General features: G+C 38.7%; 1 pseudogene; it reads right to left on the bottom strand.

The window, feature by feature from the left end:
- Window positions 1-11,267, bottom strand: part of LOC149240649 (respiratory burst oxidase homolog protein F-like) — a 53,999-nt pseudogene extending 42,732 nt beyond the window's left edge.
- Window positions 11,268-24,232: the final 12,965 nt, after the last annotated feature.

Here is a 24,232-nt window from a genome sequence, read left to right as displayed (position 1 = left end):
AGTGGCTCGGGAATCCTATAGGACGTAACCCTAGGGCGAGAAAATGACCTGCCATATCAAAAAAATAACATCCCTACATCACAACTTCATTACCATACTTCTCTCCACCTTGATCACCCTTGCATTCATCATTAAAAAAATCAGTTTTCAAAAAAACAAAAATTCACGATCTTCAAGAGAAAAAACAATGGAAAATGAAAAAAAGAGTAGAAGGGAACAACACCTGAGTGTATTTCTTATTATTCACACTCCTAGACCTGCCCTCTATCCATGTCATCGTCCCCAAAATCCTAGTAGACGAAACGAATAAAAATTATGAGGGAGAAGCAGCTACAGAACATCCTGTAGGAAATCCTGTAGCAGCCTATCCCACAAAAGAAAAATCTTGAGTAGAAGCAAGCTTCTAGCATGAAGACTCAAGGGAAGAAGAAGTTCCAGAGCAGTACAAACACCATCATCTTCAACACTAGGTTCCTGCACATCGGGGGAATCATTAGAGGGCAATAATAAAGGAAGGAAAAATAACATGCAGCCAACACACAACAAGCACCTCATGGATTTAAAAAAATACAGCAAGGTATTAGCACCACAGGTAATTATCTCGCTTCACTCTCTCATTTGCATGATGTAGTCAAAAGATGTAAAGGTTGTGAGTGAGTTTGTTTATAAGCGAAAGGTGGCTAGTTAACTTGGACACATTCATTTAGTCGAAAAAGACAAGACAGTTGGTCCCCCCACACGTGGCAGCAGTCAAGTCAAAAAAACAGAGGAGAAGGACAAAAGCAGTTAAGGCTATAGATGCATGAAGTGGGAGTTGATTACGAGGAGAGGTGAATGATGAGGTGGTAGTGGGGACCAATGGTCCAAAAATAGGAAATGTACCTCAACTGCTAGCACACCACCTCACTCAACTAGACCATAAGAGGAAATAATTGTTGATCCACATCCACTCATGCATTCATCTCCTCGAGGCTCACTCTAGCAAAGTCACTCTCGTACCCAGGCAACCTATAGAAGAGAAAAATTCTGTCTTTCTCCTGCACAAGACTTCCTACAGGATTACACAGGAAATCTTAGAGGATCACATAGGAATCCTATAGGATACAGTCGGACAGTGTGTAGGATTGGCCAAGAGTAGTTTTAGAAGGGGGTACACAGGGGTTGGCTTACAATAAACATCACGAGGACGTAGGCTCTATGTTTACTTCCCTTTTTCCAAGTGAATTGAACAGAAAAATCTCCTAGTTTGAGTGAATTTGATAGTTGTTTAATGGTTTCAGTCCCATTTACTTCTACATTAAAATTTGTATCAACCATCTCTGCTCCTCAAAATTCACCAGCCAAAATGACAGGGGGGTTTAATAGAAGGGAGCCCATTAACACTGTGAGAATCCACCAACACCCTCCTGTGTTAGAAATATTCATGAGGCATAATTGGATGGGGTATTTTGAGAAATAAAGGTGGTATGATGATGAAGTGGCCCGAGTGTTTTCTCTCTCCCTCATTCCACTAACTAGAGCCCATGCTATTGTTGTGGTGAGAGGACTCTCCATAGAGCTCACCCCTGAACTCATAAGCATAATTACCACACTTGCCCTAGGAGTGCCTTGGATAAAGGAAGACAAGGGAGATGGCAAGACTTCCAAGAAGAAATTCATTTTAGAGGGAGAAGAGCCCATTGAGGGAAAGAAAGGAGTAAGGAGAAGAAGCCTACCATACCTGTTGAATGATGTAAGATACCACCTTATTAAATACATATCATGTGAAATTAGGTATAGTGTGGTTAATGGATATCACTTTAGGCTTCTTGAAGAATTTAGGTTTGGAGCAGAAACACCTCCTCACCACAGGCTCATCATACCATACTTCCTTTTGCAATCACTGATAGATACAAGCATAAAATTGCAGGAGGGAAACCACAAATAGTTAGCCCACCATGGGTTAATTAGAATCATCATAGAATATGCCATCCACAACCTCAGAATTCCTATCCAATGGGCAATTTTCAGAGACATGCAGACATATGAGGATATCAAAGCCCTCACATATAACATTAGCCCTACTAGCAGTGAAAAGGATGAAGAAGAGATAGAAATATATGGAGAAGAAGCAGAGAGGGATGAAGAGGAGAAAGAGAAATAAGGTGATGAAGAAACATATAAAGATGTCAAGGAGGAAACTAATAAACAAGATGAAGATCTAGAAGGAGAAGAATAAGGGGAAAATGCAATGGAAAAGAGGAGGAAGAAGACAAGTAGGAGTCACCTAGGGTGTCTCCAGAACCCACTAAGAGAGAGGCAACAACTACCCTCATTGCCCTTGGCACCCCTATGAAACAAAAAGGAAAAAGACAGAGGCAGAGCCCCTTATACATCAAAACAAGGAAAAGCACAAGGATAAGGCAAGGAAAACCCCAAACTCTAACCAAGGTTCCTATTGTAATTGAGGACTCACCTAAACAGTAGGAGAAGATGGCTCCTCCTATAAAAACTCAAGAAGAAGGATCCTCAGCAAAAACCTCCCCTAAGTCTCCTATCACCTATGTGAGAATGCCTTTCACTAGGTCTACCTCATCCAAAGGAAAAGGCATCTTACAAGATACACATTAGGACCTACAAGAAGCAGAGGAAAACTTATAGGAAACTTTGCTAAACCTACAGGAAACTCAAAAATTGGATGAGGAAAGAAGTAAGCAATGAGAAACAAAGAGAGAGGACCCATAGCTAGAGGAAACTAGTCCCCAACCTAACCTTGACTCCTACTATAGATTTATTGAGGGGGGAGGGTGATTCCACAAAAAATTCCCATTTCCATTATTCTTTAATCTTGAGAAAGAGAGAGCCAAAACTCATAGATGGATGAATATTAGCAAGTCCAAGGGAGTGGAGGACATAGGTCACACAGAGGAGAAACTCAAAGAGATGGGCAGATAACTAAGTAGCTTGAAAGACGGAGAGGCCATCATGAAAAATTAGTTAGAGGCAAAAAATGCATGGTTGAAAGGACAACTACAAGAAAGAGAGAATCAATTAGCATCCATGGCCAGCCTCTCTTTGGAAGCAATCCAGTGCAGGATGTTGGCTAAGTCATATGCATTATACCTTAAGGAACAATTGTTGCAGTTCCAAATCATGACCCTAGCACAGAGAGGCACTATGCCATTCCAGGATTATAGACAGTTTATTGATCTTTTTTATCAAAGCACATTGGAATATAGGGCCAAGATGTCTGAGTTTTATTTGCATAACATGGCCTTCACAGACATAAATGTATGGGACCCTAATGCAAATCTAAGGGATTTATAGTTGATGGCTTTGGCATCATGGATGAACCATGAGGAAGCAAGGGTTGCAGAAATGAAGAAGATATTGGCAAGAGAACAAACGAAGCCTCTTATGATTAGAGCTGAGCAGTCCAATCTAATGGCACTCATTAGTACACATAATTTAATTACAAATGATCCTCAACTTGCACCCAGGTATCTTGCTACCCAAGAGCAAACAATTACACATTTTGAGGACATGTTCAGATTATTAGGGGATTATAGCATGCAATATTACCTAAGGAGATGGAATACATTTCCATACAGTTTGAAGATCAGAGAGTACCACTCTCTTCAAAGGTTGGGAGAAGCACTGAAAGGACACCCATGTACAAGAAATCCATCCAAAGGCTTAAAGTCAATTGGATTGGCCTAAGACTCAGTCCCCCCCTGCTCTTGGGGATGTTACAAGAAAGGAAGGAAGAGGAAGAAAGAAGGTAGTGTGAGGAGGTAGAAAATAAGGCTGGATTCTATGCACAAGAAGAGGAAACCAAACCAGAGGCATGGGATGTCAAGGAGACCACTAGAGCTATGAAAGACATGGATATTGATTGAGTTGCTCACAAGATGAGCAACACTTTCAGTAGGGAGGTGATGATGAGCCTCATCATTAGGTAATTATATGGACCTTAATTCACGTCCTAGCTTAGTCAAATCAACTCTTCTCACAACTTATTACATGTTTTGATTATTTTTTGTTTAATGGGATGATTTAAAGTGAGATATTATGCCTAGTGGACTAATATGTGTTGAATGCAGGTTTGGAAGAGAAAATCAAGGAATTTTTGCAAGATTAAGGTTTGAAACTCGAATGGGACAAGGGAGAGAGATTGTAGGAGGTAAATACTCCTCATTTACTCCTCCACCATTTGAATATTCCTCCATTAATCACACCAGCTCAGAGTGCAAGAAACCAAGTCATGAAGATCAAAAGGAAGCCAAGCAAGTGATAGAAAAAGAGTTAGTTCATCTAGAGTTTGGGAGCCGAGCCTCCCTAGAGTTAAGGAAGTCATTGGAGACTTTAGTTGTATAAGTAGAGAGGCCTAGAGCCTCATTAGGATTCAAATTTTTGTTGTAAAAACACTAGTTATTTTCGAGCTACAGACTTGTGGAAGACGTTGATGTAATTTTCTGTTTTGATAATGAAAATGAGCTTCTTCTTAGTCCAACACTGAGTTGACTCAGAGGGTTGAAGCTCTTGGGTTAGGTACCAACCCTAGTAGCAAAGTCTCCTCTTCTTGTATCTGTATGATTGGCTTAGTTTCATAGGTTCATGGTTAAATTGTCTCTAGAAGTATTTCATTGCAAGTACAGTGGATTTGATTAGTTGTTTATTAGTTTATTCCATTTGTGCTTTACTTTAGTAGTAGGTTAGAAGGGATAAAAGGAGGACCACAAAGCTTTCAATAGGTGTTTTGGCCTAACCTCTTCCCTCAAGGATCATGATTTGAGGAAAAGACCCTTATGCAGCCCCAAAAAGACAGATTTCCATTTTCTCATAAGAGTTAGATTTTACTGTACTTGAACTAGCATTTGATCAATTTTGTAAGTGTAGGATTTAATTTACATATCTTCCATATTTAGTCTTATAGTAGATCTCATCGATGATTCCATTTTATTCAGCAATTTTCCTCATGCATGAAGTAGACAACTAGTTCATTAAATTTTGCTTTTTTAGCTTGTTAGAATTCTTCTTGTTTACATGACATTTTGGCAATTCTAAATGTTTGATGCAAGGCATGTGCTTTAGAAATATAAAGGGACCTCATAGCATGCAACCACCTTCCAACTTCATCCATCCATAAACATTCCTTGCTTTCACCAAGATCTTCACCAATCTCATCATTTTACATAGATATTCCTCTGAGTATGTTGGGTGAATCCAACCATCTCCTAACCTTGGTTTTGAGTTCTAAGTGATCCTAGGAATTTTCTAACTCATTCCACCCATCCACCACCTTCCCTAAGCCTTCCATCACCTCTAGAAACCATCATTTTTCTCTCGGCTATATCCTATAGAAATACAGGGAATCCTGTAGGTTTCTAGTACATCCTGTAGGTTTTCCTATAGTGGTCTGTTTTGAGGCCAGATTGAGGGAAAACCGTTAGGAAGCCACACCAGGTCAGCCAAGGGTCTCCCAAACCTTCCAACCATCGCCTAAACCTCCCAACCACCCACCAACATCACTAAGCCACTTGTCACATCAACAAAAGAGATTAGGGTTTACACTTGATTTTCTAGAAAAAGAATAAAAAGAACAAAACATATTTATTTTAGTCCTTTACATACATATTAGTGATGTTTGATGTCTTGAATTTCCATGCTTAGATAGTAGCATTTCATACATGTTGGCTTAGCATTCTTGTAAGGCATAGTTTCTGAGCAGTTAGTTAGAGAATGGTGTGTTTTTAGCATAGGATTTCAGGCATTTTCGTTAGTTGCAGTAGAAAAACTTTCTCCTAGAGTATATTTCTCTTTCTTTCATCAACAATCAAGTTTCTTCTGAATCCATAGAATTCTGGCCTGAAAACCCTATTGGTCTCTCGCCAGATAAACAGTGACAATAGGCAGAACCATCACTTTTACTTGTTTATACAACATTGTCACCTCCAAGTTTGTAGAAACCCTGGGTTGATAAAGTAAAGTTGGTAGCCGTAGGAGTTGCAGTATTCTTGTTGCAATACTAGTGCTCATCACCGTATCATTTATAGATAGCCATGGTATTGTGGGTTTTCTTGTATTTGGTTGAGTTGGATTTTCAAATGGTCTCGAAGTTGAGTGGAGTGGTCTCAGGATTATTCACAAGGCATAGGAATCCCAGGATGCGATACATAGTAAATCCTGGTTGTTAACACCTTGATTGAGCCTAGGAATACTGGGATGGGATACACGGTAAAGCTCAGCAATGAATACCCTATATTGGGCATAGGAATCCCTTAATCAGTAATGGCAGTATACATAGTAAAGCCTAGAGGGTGGTGACTTTGTAGGTATAGGAATCCCTTGACCAGTAATGACGGGATACATGGTAAATTTAAGAGGTTGAGACAGAAAAATTCCTCATGGTTTAGGTGGAGAGATCCGAAGGCATCCATTCCTGTTTAGGGCTTAGTGATCCGGTGGGGATTGCAGTAAAGACTGATTGTAATGATGACGATTTGTGCCTGAGAATCCCTTAGTGGTATATACGGTAAAGCTTGAGGAAGCCATAGTTGGTTTTGTTATAAGTCCCACATTCATGCTTGGAATATGGAACGAGGGTGATTGGCTGAAAGAGAGATTTGGTTGAGCCCAATCTATGGTCAATTGGTTTGTGGAAGTCCTAGACCTGGTTGGCTTATTCATTCATTAATAAGAGCTCCTTCCACTTGGTATTTCAAGTGTAAATGTACTAGTTCATATGTGATTCTTATGGTTGTCATACCTTTGTTATTTATGTTGGTTACATGCTGGTTATGAGTATGTTTTATGACATACTTGATGTATGGCTCTCATGATGTTTTGATTTGAAAATGAATGTACAATGAATATATGACCTAATATATGATAATGTAGTTATTTTATAAGGCAACAATGTTTCTTTATGAATCTCATATAAGTATTAGAACCCTATGCTTAGATATGTTGTTACCACATGTAGATTACATATTTGTGACATAGCAGTCAAATAAAGTACTTGTACTATTGATTGTAGTAGTAGCCTTAGTCCTTTATTATCTATCATTTTTTAAGGTTTCATGAAGTTCTGGACAGTGGCATGAGTCCTAACCTTGAAAAATTGAGATAGCATCTAGGGTCGCTAGCTCAGAACTGACTGAAAAAATCCATAGTCGTTGGCATGCCTTGATGTGGGAGTGACTAGAAGGCATCAGATGCATGCATGGCTTTTCATGGGAGCGGTTGAGGACCTAAATCAGTGAAATGTCAAGTTATCTCAGGGGTTGGTCACTTGTAATTGTTGGTTGGCTCCTGAACTTTCTGTAGCATGTGTGGATTGTCATAATGGTTTTGTCTTGTCGGTTCCACTTCCTTAACTATACATGGAGATTTGAATCACATCATAGTATCCTCTCGTCACATATTCACCCCAACGGAGCTCTTAACTTGGCTAAATATGGGAGGAGAGTGTTACATTAGACCTTTAAGTGTGCAAGTCAATTTTGATGTTCCTCACTTTATTATTTAGGTTATTATACATAGCATCTTCTTCTCTCATATCTCTCTAGGTTGCATTCACCTCATTGCTAAAATGATATACCATAACCAATAATAAACTTGATATATTTATATATAGAAAGAGTTTTAAAAATATCAATTTTTTTGTGATGTACAACCAAACTCCTAACAAAGTATGGTTTTTTTTGGGGAAAAAGGAATATTAGATAATGGTAGTTGATAACATTGGAAAAAGATTAGGTAATAATGATTTAACCATCCTTGGTAATAGAGTATAAGGGATTTTTTTTTTAAATGAAAAATAGTAGAGTGGTGGTTGAAAAATCATTGAAAAATATTTAAAAACATTTTAATATACTTTTTAAGATAATTTTAATAGTATTATTTAGATAATATAATTTTAATAGAAGAGATATTTAGATTATTAAAATTTGTATTTTGTTAATTACATTTACTTCTATATAATGTTAACAATAATTTTAAAATAAAATGATAATTAATATATATGAAGGATTAAAACGTTGAATGGCTAAGATCAATTTTAAAATATAAATATAAAAAAATAATAATAATATCCATTTTTAAGGTCACAGCCAAGCCAGACACCAAATTGGTGTATGAGACCCCCTTGTTTGTGGGACAAGGGACCCACCTCCGCGCAGCGATTTGGCTGCTAAGTCTACTAAGGCATACATATTCTACCCCCCTCTGGTTTTGAACCTGTGACCTCTTAGGAGGAAACACATGCTCTTAACCATTAAGCCCACTCACGCTGTATATATAAATCAGGTATACATATTAATATTTTAAAAATATACATTTTTAAATGAAATATAAAAAAGTATATAATAAGATAAGATGTACCATAATAAATTAGATATATGTATTTTATTTATTTATTATTTGATTATAAAGTATAATTTTTTTGTATTATTAATTTAGATTCATCTCAATTTTTGAGCTATTAAGTATTAAAAGGAATCAAATCTATTGATTTGTAAATCTTTTTTCAAGTTTTGCAAGCTTGATAGATCTAGAGATAAAATAAATCTAACCTGAATTATTCTCAAATCTTCTCTAAAACTCTGTATGTTATAAGATTTGATAAAATAGATCTAACCTGAATTATTCTCAAATCGTCTCTAAAACTCTGTATGTTATAAGATTTGAATACAAAATTTATGGCTTCATAATTTGAAATCTTTGTAATAAAACCTCTATCAAATAATAAAACCTACTCCTTTAAGAAATTGCATCCAACCACAAATTTATTAATTTGTTGCAATCTGGTTCAGAAAATCCATGAAAATCCCATACACTTGCTACACTGTGAAAAGAGACGACAAACACTTCCAAAATCTATAATTTAGATCAATAACTGGTCGAAGGCCCTCGAAAGATATTGTACAAATATTGTGTCTATCTGAAAATTCTACCCATTTTAGAATTTCATTCTAAATCCATAAGCCAAATTTAAAATTAGGCTGTGAACTGTGTTTTAAACTGAATTAAAACTGTCAGATTGATTTGGTTTGAGTGACGTGTTGAATTGGTTTGTATATTATATTTAAACATAATTATATTTTGTAAGGATCCGCATTACCTTAATTATTAAATTTTTAATTAAGACTTTTATATATATATATATATAAAATTAATGTTAAATTTTACAACGATTTACACTTAAAAAACTCTCATTATACTGACTTATAGAATCTCACGATGCCATAAAAATAATGTAATGTTTTTTTAATTAATTAATATTAATGTTAATTATTATTTTAAATATTTTTATTTAAATTATTATCAAATATCATAAATTTTTATTATAATAATTTATTTTCTTTTTCTATATATATATATATATATATATTTCTTTCTATGCCAAATTTTTTGAATGAGATAAACAGCTAAAATCCAAACTTGGTTTAATCTAAATCTTTAATCATCATATTTATATATTTAAATAATTTGTAGTTTTTTTAATGATAAGTTAGTATTAGACTAATCCGTAAAGCCGGAAGTCAATATGCTAATACATCAATATTCATAAATACAAAGATATTACAATAGTATTTATTAAGGTATTATAATTCATTGTATCAATAATAAGAATTTGACCGTAAATGGGGTAGATAATAATCATTCTTTCCAAACACCCAAAATAATTCTAATTGACAATTAAAATACTATTCTATTAAAAATATAGAAAATTCTACCTAATTTCAACTAATTAACTATATTTTTCTATAAACCTAAAACTTCATGGACAATCAAACATCTATTCCCACTATTTAGTGGAAAGTCTATATCACTTTATTGCTTCCCCACAAAAGAACTTGATATGTTCCATACATAAAAATGTTCTTTTTAAAACCAAATGTTTATTGTCATAAACCTATAATCCTATATGCTTGCCTTACTTCAATTTTAAAATGTTATAATTTTATGTTTTTTGGCCTCATTTTTTTTTCTTAAGCTCGGTAGATCCTCATTTTTCATTCTTTTATAAAGAAAATTTACACCACGTAGATTTGGCTAGGTGGCCTCAACTTGCCCAATGGGAAACCAAGTTTGTTGGCCACCTATCCACATTGTATGTCATCCAGTAGAGAAAAATCTTAAGTCTCTCTATCCAAGCTATATAGGTCTTAGATTCTAGTCCATACTTTAGAGATCTACATACATATATAATTTCATAAAGAAATCTAAAATCTATCCACATATATAAACAAAAACATCAGAAAGTAGGCTTGCTAGTCATGTTGTTCAACATATGTTGATTCCATCGGTGTTGGATCCTTAGCGTTCGTACCCGACAACTCTGTCTAGACCAAGATACAAGGCAGGTGCCTCTCAATTCGACCAAGCCGAACATCCTATTTATGTAGTTGGAACTGCAACTTCTGGAATTCATGCTTCTAGTTCGGCATGCTTTGGACAGTAACAACCATGTCAACCAAAATGTGTTCCAATGTCTTTCCTAGCACGCTTTTCATCAACTAGTAGAGGTAGAGGGTTTCCTTGAATTGAGTGATTCTTCCTCTAGTATTTCCAGGATCTAGGATGAGGACTCTCCAATCCTCTAGTTCCGTGTTTGTATCGCTCTCCTTCTTCACTTCTTCTTCCCAAAAATCTAACATCTTGCGGATTTCTTCATTGGTTCCCTCTCGGTATGTGGTTTTTGCTTCACTAATTAACCTTTTGATAGACTTCCTGCCTCTTTGATTGTTTGACAGATCCCGTTCCATGTCTTTCCTGGTCGCGTGAGGCTTCTTTTTGTGACCTCGAGTTTTTGCAGGGTGTGCCATGGTCTCTCTGGCCCAATCTTGTACAATGCAACAAACTGCATTCCAATTACATTTCATCACATTACAATAAGGTTCATGAACACAAGTGGTAGGATTGCAACACTCCAACCTGCTAGCATCATATTGCCCCCTATCACTTGCAATGCGCTATCCATTGAGGTCGCGGACGGTTTCCCCAAGGAGGACCAGCCGAAGTCCTGCACCAAGGGTTGCACTTCACCACAGACACCCCCTCTTAGCATCAGTCCAACATGCATTGTCTCCCTAGTCCCAGGTCGGGAGGTGTAGCCGTCTACAGGCTATCAGCCTATCCATGCTAGCATGCTCTTTGTTATCCACCCAGTACTCAAAACGAAGACCCAACCCATGCATCCACCCATCCCTGAGCCCCATGACGCTGCCATTATCATCCCACCTTCCATAGCCAATTCTAATTTCTTGCCTGATTTCCCTCATTCTCGGGTTTCTACAGACCCCACTTCGACTATGCATGGTCATACTATCAAGCTTACCTCGAAAATCGCGGGTGAACTGGCCGACGCTAACCCCATCTCTCAACCCCCTAGATTAACCAACGACATGCCTACATGCATCCATACTAAGCCCTTTTCCCAACACCATCGAAACTCCCATGTGAGAGAGCAGAATCTCAAAGAAAAGAGAAATGGAGAGGTTTCCTATTAGGTGCCAGAGACAGATGCAAAGGCCTAAATACGCCACCAGCCAACCCCTCCATCGCCGCTTAGTTATACAATCCTTCCCCATAATTCCTTCCCTCTCCATCAAATGAAACCCAAAGCATGTCAACATTATGAGAGCAGAGAGATAATCGATAACATACCCGTAATCTTTCACGTGCATTGGATGGAAGTGTTGTTGCTCGTTGGACAATTGAACCATCCCATCACACCAGTTTCCTTGCCCATAATCCCTCTGATACTCACCACCCTTCTCTCCGGAGAAAATACAAAACTCAACACCTCTCTTCCTCCCGCTGCCACCTTTCTCATATACAGTACTCACCATCATGCAAGGGGCCACCGCACCCATCACTTTGAGTGTGTGGGGGGCGATGGGTCTGTACGTTGTTGTACAACCCATTAACCCTGAATTAAATTGGTAATATGCTGGTTCGCACCCCAATCAGGGCCTAGGCCTATAGAATGGACATGTTGAAGGATTTGTCTGTAGTTCTGCACCAAGATTTCGTCTAGGGTTCGATACCTTTCATCCCAGGGCTGAATTGGCCATATTTGTTCCACAGGGTCACTTTGGTGGTTACATCCCAATTGTCTAGGAAGTCTCCTACTTTATTTCCTTTTATATGACATGATTGACCATGATGTAATCAAACCTATGAATCAGCTCTCCTATTTCTTGGATGAGTCTAGCAGTTCGCTAGTTGTGGCTGAGCTTATCCCATTTGGTTCCATGGTTTAGTTTTGATAGCGTGTTGATGACCAAGCTGGAGTCTCCCTCCATCACTAGATTTATGTATCCCATTTATATTGCTATTTGTAGGCCTTGCTTGGTCGTAATGAATTCAACTTCATTGTTGCTAGCGAACCTACAAGATTCTACATAAATTAATTGGGTATTGGTCTGGAAATCCCTAAAGTGCCAACCCAATCAGGCCAATCCTGCGTTGCCCTTTGAGGCCCCATCAAAACTCAATTTTATAAATCCCTCCACTAGAGTTGTGAAGTGGTGCAAAGATGCCATACCCATCTTGCTTTTTTTCCATGCTGAGGAAGCTATAATTTCTAGTGATAGATTCAATTTCTACAATATTTTTTCTTCCTGGGGGGGTACCTACCAATCCTCCTGGTGCCATTTCTCTGCTAAGATTGTTTCCCTGATGTTCTGGATAATTCCTTCCCATAATTTTTCTTTGGTTAAGGATTGATTCATGAAAATGCGGCAGTTCCATTACTTCCATATAGTCCATAGGTTTAGTCCCAAGGCAAGTCCCCAAGATTTGTTTACCACTGGGCTAGAGAATATATGGTCTCTCCAAAGGAGTATTTTTTCGTGGATATTACGGTTATCTTGGTCCATTCTTCCTAGTACTCCTTGTGCTTGTCTCCATTTTTTTTTTGCAAATGGGTAGGTGTTTAGCATGTTTTCAAGGTATTCATTGTGATGTTGGCATAGCCAACAAAAAAAGTGTCCATGGAACCCCCTTCATTGGATCCGGTGCCATGTTAAGATGCACCCTATACTTACTAGCCATAACAAGTGTGCCACCTTTGGCCACCATCTGCCCTTCCATATCTTCTTCCATATCAAGCTTTGCCCTTGCTGGTCTTTCCCAATCTGTAAATCATATGCCTCTTTGATGGTGAAGGTACCTTTAGTGGTACGTCCCCATCTCAGTATATCAGGTGAATTTAGGACAGTTAGTTTTCTAGGTCATAGTTCTTTGTCTAGTTGATTCCATTGTTCCATCTCAGGAGCCTGTGGGAAATCTGCTTGCTTCTTCCATCTTCTCCAACCTCCCACTCCTTTTTCTTCTTTCAAGAATTTCTTTGCCATGTGGATGTTCCTATCACTGGTGTATATGAGTATATCTCTAGATCCTTCCTTTCAAACAACTACTCCCTTTGTTGCGAGGAGTCTTGCCAAAATTGTGTTGTTTTTCCATTACGAATCTCATAGAAGGCATGATGTTGGATGAAATTCCTATTTTGGGTTGTTAGGTTCCATATCATTGATCCTTTTGGAGGGTCACTATATAGAAGAATGTCTTCGGTTCTTTCCAGAATGTTATATTTTCTTATCCATATTTGTTTCCAGAGGTCCAACCCTCCTCCTATCCATGTCCACCATAATTTTTCTCCCATTACTTGGTTTATAATGTAAGGGTCTCTGAGGCATAAACCCCCTTCCATCTTTTTTTTAACAAGGACTAGCCATGAAACCAAATCCCATTTCCTCACTTGTTGTGTGCCTCCACAAAGAATTCTTTTTAAGTTGTCTACCATTTTGGAGCAGGCCATTTTCTGGGATGTCATTCCAAAAAGTTGATAAATAGGAATGGATTGAAGTACAACTTTCAAGAGGATGGTCCCTCCTCCTAGGTTGAGGGATCTGAAGGCCCAACTGCTGATTTTTCCCTTAAGTTTATGTAGCATATTTTTCCAACAAGAGATCTTAAATGAGTTCTCAGATAGGGTCATTTCCAGATATTTATACAGAAGTGATCCAATACCAAACCCCATGACCTGGGAAAGGTATGGATGGATGTTCCCCTGGGTATTAAAAAATAATATACATGATTTGTCGTTATTAATCATTATCCCAAAAGCCTCCATAAAGGTGTACAAAACCTCTTTTATTCGATGGGCTTCTCTCTGTGTGACCTGGGAAAAAAACAAGATGTGATCTACAAATTGTTGGTGGGTGATGGTCAGTCGTTGCCCCATATCCTTAGACCCTACAACCTTGATTCTTGGAATTCATTTTTAATAAGACCCCCCAACCCTTCCGCCACAAGAATGAAAAGGAAGGGAGATATGGGATCCCCCTATCTTAGGCCACAAGAGGGGTTAAAGGTAGGGGTGGGAGAGCCATTGAGCAGAATGGAGATAACCAGGGAAGAGACCATGGCATATGCCCAATTTATCCATCATTGGTCAAATCTGAATGCTTTGAGGATATTGTTGAGGTAAGCCCATCTTAACCGATCATAGGCCTTAGAGAGATCCAACTTAATAATCATCCTCGGAAGCTTTCTCGCCTTTAGCGAATGCAGTATTTCTTGTGAGGCTAGAAACCCATTAGGGATTTGTCTACCTTTCACAAATCCATTTTTCTAAGGAGATATAAGGTTGGCTAGAAAGGTTTTGAGGCACTTTTCAATTACTGTAGAAATCATTTTATATATAACATGAAATAACGCAATGGGACAGAACCCTTGAAGATCTTTAGATTTTGAATTTTTTGTAATAAGAGTAATAAAAGTGGAATTAAGACTAGGGCATACCTTCTGGTTGTAGCCCGATTCTTCCACCACCACCAGAATTTCTTGTCCCATGAAGCTCCAATTAGCCTGGAAGAACTCCGCTGTGAAAGCATCTGGGATATGGGGCTTTGTTGTCTTGTATTCCTTTTACAACCTCTTTGACCTCCTCCATCATGACTGCATGCATCAACACTAGATTCTGATCCCTAGAGACAAGTTGGGAGATGTTTCTCATGATCCTTTGAATAGCTTCCGAGCAGGCATCTGGTGGTTCTATAAGGAGATCTTCGAAGTGGTTCACCATTAATTCCTCCATTTCCTCATGTTTAACCCTGTGATTCTCCTCCACATATTTCAAGGAGTAAATTTGATTGTGATGCCTATGTTGGACCATGGCTTTGTGGAAGAAACAAGTGTTCCGTTCACCTTCCTGTAGTGAGTTCACCCTTGATTTTTGTTTCCAGAGAATTTCCTCCTGTTTTCTTCTTTCCTCTAGTTGATTGATTAACTGGCCTTCTTTTTTCACTAGGTTATTTGATCTCCCTTCTTGGGTGATTTTTTGCTGTAGATCCTCAATTACCTTATTCAACTGATGTTGATCTTTCATAATATGCCCAAATTCTTCCTTGTTCTATTTTCTTATCTTGTTTTTGAGTTCCCTTAGCTTTAGTTGGAAGTTTTGCATGCAGTTCCTTCATTGCTCTTCAATCTTCCTCCACCACTCTTTAATTTTTCTATCAAATCTGGGTCCCTTAACCAAAATGACTTGAATCAAAAAGGTCAGTTGTTAAGTCACGCCTTACATTTGATATCCAATCTTATTATCCAATGGTCAGAGCCCATACCAGGGAGGATCATGGCTTCCATGAATATGTCCCTACATATAGTTTTCTCTGAGATGAAATATCTGTCTAAACATGAGGCAATCTGGTGGCTTCCTCCCCTCCTATTATTCCATGTATGAACTCCATTAATTGTTGGTAGTTCTATTATGTGAAGCTCCCCTATAAGGTCCCTAAAGACTTACATATCAGCCTTTTTTCATCTCATCCCTCCCTTATTTTCTGTTAGGGAGGTAAGCATATTGAAATCTCCTCCTATTACCTATAGGTCATCTGGGTATAGATTCCTGAATTTTGTCAAATTCTGGAGGAATGCCCCTTTTTCCCTTGGGATGTAGTGTCCTTAGACCCCTACGAGCACAACCCATTCTTGGGATCCAATAGGTTGGAATTTTCCCGAGAGTATTTTTGGTAGGCTAATCCATTCGTCAAATATTATCTCTCCATGCTTCCAAAGGATTGCAAGACCTTGCATAGTGCCATTTGCATCCTGAGTGATTAATTCATAATAGGGTTTGAAATTGTTTAGGATTTCTTTCATTTTTCTTTCACTTATCTTCTTCTCTTGTACTATCATGATACTTGGCTTATCTCTCCTTAATCTATCCTTAAGATACATTTCTTTGCCTCTACTATTGACGCCTAGTATATTCCAGGATGTAATAATCATTTCAACAGTTTATTGGGTTCGTGAAATACTTCTAACAACGGTACTACCCTTCCAGAGTTTATAAGTAGCTCCCCAACCATTTGTATGGATTCATTCAAAGTTCCTCATTTGCACTTCTTACCCCCTTTTCCTTGGGTTCTAGGGTCTTCGGCTTGGCTGGCTTGGGAGCCTAAATGCTCCGGTTGGACGACAATAGTTGTACCCTATTGGGCTTTGTATTTTTGAAGTGTTTCCTTATATAGTTTCTTCTGATCTTTTGGAATGAAACGTTCATCCAGATACCTCCATTCTTTCAATAGGTGTTCCATCACTTGTATCACTTGTTCCTCTACACTAAGATCTTCCTTCTGGTTGTCAATCTCCATATGGACTTTCTATACCATTTGCATGGGGCTTTCTCTTCCTTGAGGTTCCATTGTCGCCTTTCGATTGTGCTTGTTCCCCTCTTGGGGGTTTTTTGGGTGTTTTCCACTTACACTAGATTGTCATGGATTGCCACTCCTTCCTCCTCCTCCTATAGGACTTCCTACTAGTTCTGGGTGTGTTGCTCCTTTTCATTCTATGTGTATCTATGGTTTTTCGGATGCCTTTGGCTTCTTTTCTGTCAAACCTCCTCGAACCCTTCACCATCTTCTCTTATAGCCGCTTCCCAATCTATTTTCGTAGTTACATGGCCTTTGTTCTGGTTTAGCAGGAAGACATAGAACAGATGTCCATATTCATGGAAACATCGATACCTAAAGTGAATGTGTTCGTAGGTTAGGCGTTGTTGTCATAGGTCATCATGGTATTCCAGTTCTATGAAATCTAACAGTGGCTCTGTGATGTTCACGTAGACATAGATTCTAGCGTAGGAGGTGTACCTTCCCCATCTCATGGAGTCTGCAACCTTAATGAATGTTCCAATAGAGTTGTCGATTGTAGGTTTTAACCCTGTACAAAAATTACCTGCATAGAAATTCTTAAACAAAGAAAATAAACAATGCGAGAGCATAACCCATAAAACACATATGCATACAGATTTTTCCCTGGATCCCAAAACCGGGGCTACCAGCTTGATTTTTCATTATGTTCCTTTCAATGTTACAATACATATTTATACATGCCGAAGCATCCAATACCATGGACCGAAAAGCATCGCGTCCAATACCATGGATCGAAAACCATCGCGTCCAAAAAACATGTGCGAAAATCATGCACAAAACCATAGGTGGGTCCGCCCAACCTAACATATGGTCCAAAACCCCATAAAGTGGGGTTACAGGTGCCCTTCAAACCCCCTATTAACTACGTGGAAAGAATATAACACAACCCAACAATCTCCCACTTGTTGTTTTCTTTCCACAGGGGGCCACATGAGAGCTTAGTCATTTTTTCAGCCCTGAGATTCCCATTGCTTCTCTACACCAAGAGAACTTCTCAGAGCTCACAGATTTTGTCAATGCATTTGCAGTATTCTTCAAAGTTTCCACCTTTACTAGCAACACCTTTCTGTCTTCTATCATATCCCTCACAAAGTGATATTGAACATCAATGTGCTTTGTCTTTGAATGATAAGCAGGGTTCTTTGCCAAGAAAATTGCACTTTGGCTATCACAGTCTATTCTTATAGCTCCCTGTGCTAACCCCATACTTGAACACAATATCTGTAACTAAACTGCTTCCTTGCTTGCATGAGTGGCTGCCATCTATTCTGCCTCTGTAGTTGATAGTGCCACTACAGATTGTTTCTTACTCATCCAACTGACTGCACCTCCAAATAGGTTAAACACATACCCACTTGTAGATCTTCTCTGATCCAGATCTCCAGCCCAGTTTGCATCAACAAAGCCATGAATATCCAACACTCTGTCCAATCCTGGTCTTCCTTGGTAGCACAAACCATAATCACTAGTGCCACGCAAATACCTGAAAACCCGCTTCACTGCTGTCCAGTGCTCCTTCCCAGGTTTTGACATAAACCTGCTCAATACTCCCACTACATGTGCAATTTTTGGTCTAGTACAGACCATTGCATACATCAGGCTACCCACTGCACTTGCAAATGGAACAGGGGACATGTCCTCTTCCTCTTCTTGTGTTTTGGGACACTGTTCAACAGATAACATCACACCTACAGGAATAGGAACCTTCATCGGTTTACTATCCTACATATTAAACCTCTGGAGTATTGTCTCGACATACTTCCTCTGGTTTAACCAGAGTTTCCTCTTTGACCGATCTCTTTTAATTTCCATGCCCAAAATATAGTTTGCAGCACCAAGATCTTTCATGTCGAATTTGGAGGACAATTGGGTCTTCAAATCCTGGATAATTTCTTTGTCATTCCCAACCAGCAACATATCGTCCACATACAAGACCAGATAAATAATACGGTCACCAATTAATTTAAAATACACACAATGATCTGCTTTGCTTCTGGTGAAGCCAAGTCCCCGTATAAATGTATCAAATTTCTGATACCACATCCTTGGTGACTGTTTTAACCCATACAGAGACTTCTTTAACTTGCATACTAGTTCTTTCTTACCCTTCACCGCAAAGCCTTCAGGTTGCTTCATGTAGATTTCCTCTTCCAAATCCCCGTGAAGAAATGCTGTCTTCACATCCATCTCTTCTACCTCAAAATCAAAAGCAACAGCAACAGATAAAAGTAATCTAATAGAAGTTACCTTGGCAACAGGAGAAAAAATATCACCAAAATCAATTCCCGGCACCTAGGAAAAACCTTTTGCTACCAACCGAGCTTTGTATTTCTCCACCTTTCCTTCTGCATTTGTCTTCTTCTTGAACACCCTTTTGCTGCCAATGGGTTTCCTTCCAGCCGACAACTCCACCAGATCCCAAGCCTCATTTTTGTGCAAAGATGGCATTTCATCGACCATGGCCTCTTTCCAAAGTTTTCCATCCTCTGAATACACTGCTTCCTTCACAGTTATGGGATCATTATCAGTAACAGACAAAGCAAAATTTGAACTGAAAGCAGATGGACTATATCTTTCTGGCTGCCTTCTTTCTCGAACTGATCTTCTCACAGCCGGAGTTTGTGGCTCTTCATCTTCTGATTCCTCCTCTGCTGCAGAGTCTGATTCTTCCTCCTTTAGCTCAAACTCTATCTTCTCAGGTTCCTTTGGTTGGACTTCATGTTGAATAACATATTTTACCTCTCTGAACAACACATCTCGGCTATACACAACCTTCCGTGTGACTGGGTTCCAAAGCTTATAACCCTTTAAACCATCCTTATATCCAATAAAGATGCACTTTTCAGATTTACTATCCAACTTGGTTCGTTTCTCCTTTGGAACATGTACATATGCATCACATCCAAATACCCTTAGATGTGAAAGAGAGGGTTTGTTACTAGTCCATACTTCTTGTGGAGTCTTATCCTCCAACGCTGATGAAGGTGATCTGTTGATCAGGTAACATGCAGTATCCACTGCCTCTACCCATAATTCTTGTCCTAACCCGGCACCACTGAGCATGCTTCTTGCCCTTTCCATCAACGTCTTGTTCATTCTTTCTGCGACTCCATTTTGCTGAGTAGTACATGGAGTAGTCTTCTACCGTGCTATACCACACTTCTTACAAAAGTCTTCAAATTCCTTGCTGCAAAATCCTCCACCATTATTTGTCCTCAGCACCTTTATCTTCTTCTCTGTCTGATTTTCCACCAGAGCCTTAAATTCTTTAAACCTATCAAAGACTTCAGATTTCTTCTTAAGAAAATATATCCATGTATTCCTTGAGAAGTCATCTATGAGTGATACATAGTACACAAACTTACCCAGTGATGGAACCTTCACAGGTCCAAACACATCACTATGCACAAGCTCTAATATTTGTTTCGTCCTTTTAACACCAGAGGGGAAACTCACCCGATTCTACTTCCCATATACACAATTTTCACAGAAATCAAAATCCAGAGAGCTATTATTCATACCTTCTACCATACCTTTACCATGAAGTATTCGAAGGCCCTTCTCTCCAATATGTCCAAGCCTTTGATGCCACAACATGGTCTTCTCTCCATAGACCACTAGATTCTCTACTCCATTTTCAGGAGCCATAGAACTATTGCACCCATCAACAATAGTGCTACCTTACAGCTTGTATAGAGTTCCAATCCGAACTCCCCGCATTAATATCAGTGCTCCTCAAACCATCTTGCAGGTATCTTTCTCGAACACTGTCTTTACACCTGCATCATCCAACTTGCTTACATAAATCAGATTTCTGGCCAGTGCAGGAATATGTAGAACACCCGGAAGTGTTCTAACCCTTCTACCTTGCAACTTCAACTTTACTTTTCCCTGACCAATGATTCTAGCCTTCCTATCATCTCCTAAGAAGACATCACCGCCATCGTATTTCTCATACTCGCAGAACCACTCTCTATGGGGAGTGAAGTGAAAGGATGCACCTGAGTCAATCAACCATGCCTCGTGATCTACATGTGTACTTGAAGAAGCCAAGTACACATCCCCACCTTCATTTGAGGTGGTTTTCGCCTCTGCAGAAGGAGCATCATCAGATCCCTTTCCTTTATCAGGAGCTTTAGATTTACAATCCCTTCTGAAGTGCCCTTCCTTTACGCATTTCCAGCACACCACCTTTGTAGGTTTTCCTGGAGATTTAGATCTCCCTCTAGATTTAGATCTCCCACTCGATGACTTATTTTTGTTTCTCTTCTGGGACCGTCCTCGTACAGACAAGGCATCACCATTCTGGTTGTCCATATTTTTCCATCTCATCTCCTCCGTCAGCAAGGCTGAGACTATTTCATCAAACTGCAAAGCAGTTGCATTGCTACCTATTGCAATAACCAGACTATCCCACGAATCTGGTAGAGAACACAACAGACTGATGCACTTATCTTCATCTGAAATTTTAATATCAACAGATAATAACTGACTTACCACAGTATTAAACGCATTCAGATGCTCTGTCACTGAGTCTCCATCTTTCATCCTCAGGTTATACAGCTTTTTCCGCAGGAACAGTTTATTCGCCAGAGACTTAGATTGGTACAAAGTCCCTAACTTGACCCACAAAGCCTTTGCCGTAGCTTCCCCTGATACATTCAGCAATACTGAATCCGAGACACACAATCGTATTGTGCTCTTTGCCTTCCGATCCAACTTCTTCCATTCTTCATCGGTCACTCCCGATGGTTTAGTACTCGGATCTACCGCGATCCACTGATCTTTATCCACCAACAGATCCTCCATCTTGAGTTTCCACAACTCAAAATGTTGACCATTGAACTTCTCAATCTCTATCTTTCCACTGCTCGCCATCTTCTTTCACCACCAGAATCGATCTCGCAGATCTCCCACTGAACAGGGTCTACCACAGGCCCGAGCGAAACCCCTCAGCAAAAAAGGCATCCCCTTGAAGCCAAAATAGCTCTGATACCAAATGTAGTTTTTAACCCTGTACAGAAATTACCTGCATACAAATTCTTAAACAAAGAAAATAAACAATGCGAGAGCATAACCCATGAAACACATATGCAGAAAGATTTTTCCCTGGATCCCAAAATCGGGACTACCAGCTTGATTTTTCATTATGTTCCTTTCAATGTTACAATACATATTTATACATGCCGAAGCATCCAATACCATGGACCGAAAACCATCGCGTCCAAAAAACATGTGCGAAAATCATGCACAAAACCATAGGTGGGTCCGCCCAACCTAACATATGGTCCAAAACCAAAATTTTCTGGGGCGCTGCCCTGGACCCCATAAAGTGGGGTTACGGGTGCCCTTCAAACCCCCTATTAACTACGTGGAAAGAATATAACACAACCCAACACTGATCCCGTCTAGATTCTCTGGGTCCCAGAAATCCATTAGAAGGGCGAATAGCCGAACCCAAACTGGGGCAGCAAGAAGCGTTTCTCGATCTGGGTTGTAGCATTCCTCCCAATGACTTATGAAAAGCCTTGCATTGTTGAAGAAATATGGCTCATCCTCAAAAACTCTCTCTTTGTCCTCCAGATTCGCAAATATCATTGTAAAGAATCCTTTTGCTCCTAGTTTGAGATCATTGTGGCCCTTCGGCTACCATCTGAGTTGAATCCATTTGATTAGCTCCTTCTCTATTGGCCAAACTTTGACAAATTTACAAATGAGAGCGTGATCCTTCATATACTTTCTCTATTCCTCCATCTTGCTGTTAGGAATGACAAATCTTGGTTTCTTCGTTGCCCATAGTGGGCATTGACCTCTCAAACTTGCTTGCCATTGAGCTATGAGGTCACGATTGCCATTGTTACCTGCAGCTGCTCCATGCACACTAGATTCCCTTGTCGCAAAGTTTTGGTAGGAGGGGATCTCTCTGCCCCTGTTAGATTGCTCATGACTCCGATCAGCAGGTGGCCGCAATGTGCTGATATTGCAGAGTTCCTTCTTCACCAAAGGTTTCCGCAGGTTTGTTAGGGTGAGCTGATGAAACCCTAGTCGTGCATCATCCTCTTCCCCTAGGCCATCCTCCATCCATTTTTTTTGGCCTAATTCTTGAAATTAATATAAATTATCTAATTGGCAGCATTCATGTTTCATTATTTAACGATTATTGGTATTACATATATACGATAATAATTTTCTAACTTTTTTATACATGTTTTTAAAAGTTCAACGCAATAGATAATTTTAGCAGGTAAATTATTTCAAGACTATAACTATATCATAAAAGATAATTTATAATGAAATTTATTTTTGTTTTGGATAATAAAATATACTACAAAGATTTAATGATTTATGTATTTGATGTGTTTCATTAAATTTAAGTTATTTTGATCCAAAGATGCACATTTTGACATACAAAACATTAAATGATTTATAATTGAGCATTTATTTCATGTCTTTCATTTCGTTTTTATCTTGATATCCAATGCAAGCCCTAACCCTATAAGATGTCATGTGATTATTATAAAAAGACAAAAAAAAAAAAAAAATACCATGGTTGACATCCTCCATAGTAATATTTTTTCTTGTGGTCCTTCTTGGCATTTTCCTTGATTGGAATCATGATTTCTCTCTTTCCTAACATGATATATGAGAGGAAAATCATTCATCAATGTGAATGGTGCATTGTGTTAAATCACATCATGATTGATTATGTCTTAATTACATCAAAGACATTTTTTAAAGGGACAACCTCACTTTAATTTTAGTAATTTATCTATATCCAATTAAGAACTTCTGCCCATTGAAACATTGAAAAATGTTACATCATGATGTCTCTAAGTTTAACGACTAGCAACTTCAGCATCCTCACCTACCATCAACTCCAAATCATTCCTATTATTATTCATGGTCATTTCATTGGCCTATATCCACTCTTATCTTGAATTGAAAAAGCCATATCTCACTGAAGTATGTACTATTCATTATGTTTGAGGATATAGCACTTAGTGCGGCCCTTGTGTTAATGGTAGCTTCAATATGGTCATCATATGATTAAATTCAATTAAGAATTACCACTTATTGATACATTCAAAACTGCCACATCATGTTGTTTCTAGGTTCCACTACTAGTAACTCCTTCTTCCTGACAAGCCATCGAATCCAAATTGTTATTTTTATTGTTCATGGTCATTTCATTGGCTTATATCCCCTCTTATCTTGGATTGAAGAAGCCATATCTCACTGAAGCATGCGCAATTCATGATGTGTGATGATTAAACACTTAGCATGGTCCTTTTATTCATTGTAGCTTCATTTTGGTCATTTTTTATGATAGGATATGCCTTAGTAAGGTCAACAGGGCCTCATTACTTACACAATAGGGATTGTTATGAGCACGTAGCTTTATAATACACTATCATAGAGAGGAAAAATTATACAATAATCAATCAGGTTAATGTCATTACAATTTTCTTACTTACAACTTGCTTTGATATCTCTATTGTTCATGCTAGTAGGGCATAGGT

Source organism: Pinus tabuliformis, chromosome 8 (assembly GCF_031772625.1).
Source record: "Pinus tabuliformis cultivar Carrire ecotype Pingquan chromosome 8, CPIR1, whole genome shotgun sequence".
NCBI classification, from domain to species: domain Eukaryota; kingdom Viridiplantae; phylum Streptophyta; class Pinopsida; order Pinales; family Pinaceae; genus Pinus; species Pinus tabuliformis.
The sequence above is the reverse complement of the archived record's forward strand: the minus strand, read 5'-3'. Positions and strand labels throughout refer to the sequence as shown.